This window comes from Cheilinus undulatus, linkage group 17 (assembly GCF_018320785.1).
Source record: "Cheilinus undulatus linkage group 17, ASM1832078v1, whole genome shotgun sequence".
Classification (NCBI taxonomy): Eukaryota; Metazoa; Chordata; class Actinopteri; order Labriformes; family Labridae; genus Cheilinus; species Cheilinus undulatus.
This window is the reverse complement of record NC_054881.1, coordinates 25,377,875-25,383,874: the sequence shown is the minus strand read 5'-3', so window position 1 is coordinate 25,383,874 and position 6,000 is coordinate 25,377,875.

Genomic DNA, 6,000 nt, shown 5'->3' with positions numbered 1-6,000 from the left:
TTCTATGTAATCATTAGATCACACTCCTTAAAAGTAATTAAAAAAAAAATGGGAAAAAAATGTTCATGGACGTTGTTGTTCAGTGACTTCTGGACCAAAAGTGTGGATATGAATTTGGTTAACTGAATGATTTAGCAGCTACAGCCTTCTATGAGTGGCAAAGCAAACTAAAAAGTTGGAGATCAGTGGTGTGAATCACCTTCAGCACTTTTCATCAGACCAAGAAGGTGAGCATGACCTAACACAGCATGCTGCCACAAAGCTGCACAAAAGAGCCTCACGAGTAAAAGGTGCAAGCTATTTTCATGACAAAATAACAGCTCCACACTGTCAAAGGCAGCTATCAATAGTCAAGAGAGTCATGTTTCTATTTTGGATTTTAAGGCCATTTATTTAATTTGATTTCAATTTGTATCGTGAGGCTCCATAATTCTTTTTATCTTATCATTTAATTTAAAGTTATTAGAGCAGTTCTTAAATAGGAGCTTTGCCGATAGTCAATGAAAGGTTACAGGGGGGCCAAAGGTAGATGTGAGAAATTTAATTCCACTCTAATAATCTAATTTTTAAGTGACACAATGACCGAAAGTGAAACTCTTGGTCATGATTTGAGTCTTTTTCTGCAAAGAAAATATCTAAAATGATTTTCAGATGGAGGTATGTGGAGTAATTTGTCAGGTCTAGGGGTGTTTTTGGATGAAAAATTGGTTTGTTATTATGAACAAACATAACAATACAGCTAACAGTCACAGGTGATACTGTTAGCTCAATTAGGAGAGACCATTATGTGGTGTTGGGGGGAACCTTTTTCAGAGTTTATTGAAAGAAAAGTAATATGACAAATAATTTGTTCAACCTTAGACTCATTGGCCCTGGCCTATCTTCTATGAAGAACATATTGGGGAACTTAATTTCAACATTTGCATAAGGAGACATCATACTCTCTCTGTACTCTGTCAGTATGGCCTACGATTACGTAGGTGATTACGTAGGCCGTACTGTTAGGCCATTAATGTACTTCATAATTTTACATCAAGTGTCACCTTCAGGATTCAGTGCCAAAAGCGCACTGATCAGCTGTGAGTTGTGCTCTATTAATCTGAAATCCATCCCTCCCACTGCATCAGCAGAGCTGAAATACAGCCTCCAAACCTCTGCAGAATGGGGGGTACAGTGGCTAATAAGGGCATAGCCTAGGAGTACACACCCATGACGCCTACACTGCAACATTACAACTTTGTTTCATATTATCACTTACTGTACATACACCTCTCTCTTCTTAAATTCCCACATAGTTTACCTCCTGACTTTTGGGAACCACTCTACATTTCTTTAATGTATCTCAGATGCAAAATGCGGGCAGGGTTCAATACATAAATAGCTTTGTCTGAATGGCTCCTTGTCACGATCAATAAAGACGGTGAAAAGATTCTTTGCTCAGATGGCCTTGGCGATGATTTTTACAGAGAGTGAAGCTTTGCAGGATAATGAAGAGGGAAACTATTCAGATCATCCATTATCTACATCACTTATCCCATTCAGGATACAGGAGGCTGGAGCCAGTCCTAGCTGTCACAAGGTGAGAGACAAGGATGTGCAATCCTGATTGAGACCTATCAACACAGACTGAGTGCTGTGATTGCAGCCAAAGGTGCATCTACTAAATACTGAGTTGAAGGAGGTGAATATTTATGCAGTCACTTATTATATCTTACACCTTGTAGAAATCTACCATCACCTTGACATTAAAGAGGTGCTTTTGTATTTTTATTGTAAAGAAAATAAAAATACATACAGAAAAAAACTGTATTGACCATGATTGATTTATAAAATCAATAAAACTGCAACCATCCAAGGAGGTGAATACTTTTTTACAAGCACTGTACTAAACAAACAATTTTTCTCAGTGTATACACCACAGTGATGTCTGTGCCTCAGTAGGTAGAGTCAGTCATCTCTCAACTGGCATGTCGGAGTCACATGTCACATGTGTCCTTGGGCAAGACATTTAACCCCAGTTTGCTCCCACTGCTGCATCACTGACCTGTGACTGTGTATAGAGGATGTGTATGAATGGGATTAATGGATGCTGAAGGCCGCTCTATAGCACAGACGCCGCCATTCCTTTCAGTGTACGAGTGTGGAGTAAATGGGTGTGGATGGGTATGTGTGGCCTGCGGAGTCAAAACTCCTTTGAGTGGTCAGATGACTAGGAAGGTGCCATACAAGCTCAAGTCAATATACAATTTCATTCACATACTGTATCAGACCAACACTGTTTTGGCACTGAGCTCCAAAAAAAAATGTTGTCCCTTAACTGGCACTGAAAAACTTGGCGACTCTTAGTGTTGCAATGGTGAGCGGTATTGCCTCTCACACAAAGTCCTGGGTTTAAATCCCTGATTGCGTAGGGGCTCTTGGCATGAGTCTGAATGTTCTCTCTGTGCATTCATTGGATCTTTCTGGGCACTCTGCTGTTGTGTTGAGATGTGCTCCCACGTTGACAAAAGCTCCTAGCAAGAAACTAGGAATGCATGATATTATTGGCATGATAACAGTATTGGTAGATATTAGCTTGAAAAGTTCCGATGTGAAAATTTCTGCTTATATTTACAATTGATCTATTTGCTGTAAATATCAGTTATATGCATGAACATGTTTGTGGAGGAAAAGATGTTGTCACTCTTCTTCCAACCGTCCTTAGTTCTATCTACCAACCAGCTCCAACATTCAAAACTATTGCAGCACCAGACTGTCAAGCTCAGGTTACTACTGGAGCTGCACATGTCTACGACCTTATTTTTTGTCTTTTTGCTCTAACTGGCCCATAATGAATGTTATAGAAATAACATTCTGCCAATCATCTTCCAAGAATTTTTTGAAAAGTGCTGCTTCCCAGACGCTTTGTAAGGGACGTTTCCTATATAAATGTGAAATATGTCCATGCGGTGGTTATATGAAACAGTATATCTTGCATGTCAGGCTATTAAAGTGTGTTCTAAGGACTTTAGGTCTTCAGTTTTGGGTCTGAGCTACATTTACACTGCTACCAATATCAGTGTTGGTTAAAATGAGTTTATAGTATTGGCATGTTGGATATTGGCACAAATCCAATATCCTGCATCCCTACCTGAAAAAGTAGCAGAGGCTATCAGAATCCATTTTAATATTTGTTTCTGTATGCCATCCCTGTGACTGACAGTCCACTAGTCCAGGAAAAACTCCGCCTCTTGTCCTCTGAGAGCTGGGATCAGCTTTAACCCTGTGACCTCGAGCTGAACAAGTGTTATAGATCTTGGATGGATTGATGGATAGAAGTACTTAATAATATTAAGGATGGTCTCATTTAGAACTGTCTCCCACACTCTGTGGCTCATATATGATTTGCCGTGGTTCTTTGTGCTAACATTGATTTCTCTTTCAGGGAATCAGCAATCAGCATTAGGCAGGTTTTATGATTTAACTAACCTTTGTGCAGTAAATGTTGATTGCACATTGTAATGGGTGTAATGTAATGACACCATCAGCATTTAGATAGGGTCTCATATCCCTGGCCTTCACCAAGCAATTCTACCTGCCACAGGTACAGTCTGCAGGCTCGATTTGCAGGATGGCTATTGTGGAACAAGTGCAGGATATGTGGAAACTATAAAGCAGAAGATAAAGAGCCGCAGTGATGGGGGAATCACAGGAGGAAAAGAGGGAGACGGATAAAACACAAGGTAAAATTTAAACAGCGTAGAGATGGAGGACTCTTTGGTTGGTGTTTAATTTTCTGCATCAGTTGGTAACACTATCTGCCTACTTATCAATACATCCAGGTGTGTTACTTTGCCTCTATCATTGCACTGAGATCAGGGTTTGTGGTTCAAAATGTGCTCTAACGATGCCAGTGCAGGGAGGGAGCATGTTTTAATTTTATCATTTCCTCTGGAGCATATGCTGCATGAGACACCTCTATGCAAAATATCTATTTACATTTTTTTCCTCAAACCTGGTGAGTAAGTTGATTTTATGCTGTACAAATTTCCTAAATGCAGATTTAGTTATTTGATATCAAAAAGACAAGCTGTAGCTCAGCATGCACAAATGGATTAAAAGACTAGAGCGAGAAAGGAAATGTTACAAAGGCTAACTATACAGTCATTGAATACTCCAAAAATGAGGGTCTGCTTCAGACTGATACAAGAATCTGTTCTGCTGTGGACTGTACCAACCTGAGCCACTTCTATGGATGTAATGTGGTGTCATTTCTGTGGTTCAAACAGCCATATCATTGACCGTTCTTGGCTCAAAATAATGTCATCAGCATGTCAGCGCCCATTGTGGGGGTAATTTGGCCTCATTTCAGTACAAAGAAGGGGGTTAAGAAGTGCTGTCCATTGTAATTTGTAGTCTGCAGGTGGAGAAGGGTGAGTGACAGGTGAGGATAAGGCAAGAGTGAGTGTGTCTGTTGGATTGGTCCACTTACCAGCATCCTTACTAAAAAATCTGAAGTTTGAGAAAGAGTACTTTAAATTAAGGGAATAGCTTGTTGTTGTATTTCTTGTGCTGGCCCTTGTTCAACTTGAGCTGTCATTTTCTTCACTTCCTGTTTGATATTAATCCCTTCTAAATGTTTCTGATTATGTTTCTTATTTTAAAACTTGATGTGACATGCCATTAAGACTGTTTCATATACCCATTGCATAGGATATATTTCAGATTCATTTGGGAAACCTCTCATAAAAGCATTTGGGAAGGGCAGAACTTTTCCAGAAATTCTTGGAAAGTGATTGGATGAATCAAGAAAAAAAGTGAGGTAGTAGGCATGTGCAGCTACAGTTGTAACTTGAGCTCGACAGACAGGTGCTGCCGTATGAATGGTGGAGCTTGTTGGTGGATAAAAGAAGAGAAGTGCAAAAACTTTTCTTAGCCAAGTGAAGCTTTCAGTGTAGCTCTTTGCTATCATTTTTATGTAGAAATGTGGCTCAGTCTGATAAAACTGCCACTATACAATGGCTACATTCAAGCTAAATGCTACATTAGCAACAGCCATTGCTACCCTCCCCCAGTACAACTAAACCCCACCCATGGCTACTGCCTCCTTCTTCTTAAATGACACTGACTGGTCAGGTCCGTTACCTGACCAGCACAACCATTTCAGATTTATAAGATTGATTATCCTGATTAAAGGTATGGGATCTAGCCAATCCATCTGTTTTGCAAGGTTGGAGACCAAACCATATGGTTGCTTAACAGCATATGAGAGTGGGGTAAGATGAGTCAATTTTGACTTGAGGTGTCTTTACAGTAATAGGATGACAGTGATGTCTATAAATAAAACCTTTTTATTTACTTCAGGATGGGGGGTAAACCGACAAACATTTTAAAAATATGGCTCTCTAAAAGAAAGAGGTCTTTTGGCCAGGGGGGAATTGAGCCTTTGGAGGAAATATGTTTTGGTAAATTGCGCCATTGGTTAACCTGGCACGCCAGATGGATTTGTTTCACACATCCATCTGGAAAACCACTCACACAGAGCGTTTGGTAAAGGGCAGAGCCCTTGAAAAAAAAAAAACTCTTTCTGTCAGTCACATCTTTACGAGCCAATCAGAGCAACAAACACGTGACATAGCTGCCAGCGAGCTGCGCCCCTACCAAACGAGAAAACTCCATCAGAGCTGCGTAACGCGAATCATGGCGATTGTAGACATGTCAGTACACGACTTTTGTCATTTTTGAAAAGAAAACAACTTAATGCTGTTCTTTCGTCTTATTTTAACAGACATGTTGTCAAGTTCTGATAAAACTGGCGCTTTAGCAGCATCCATGCTAGTGTCTTCCACCATAATTGCACCGGCCTCTTGTTGCTGGTCGCTTACCTCATAATGTGACAAACACGGAAACAGGCATATCCATCTGCTTTACAAGGTTAGCCATCGGTAATGTTGAAGTAAAATTGAACATTTCCCCCAAATATAATGCAATATCAAAGCATGACAAATTGAGTACCTAAAG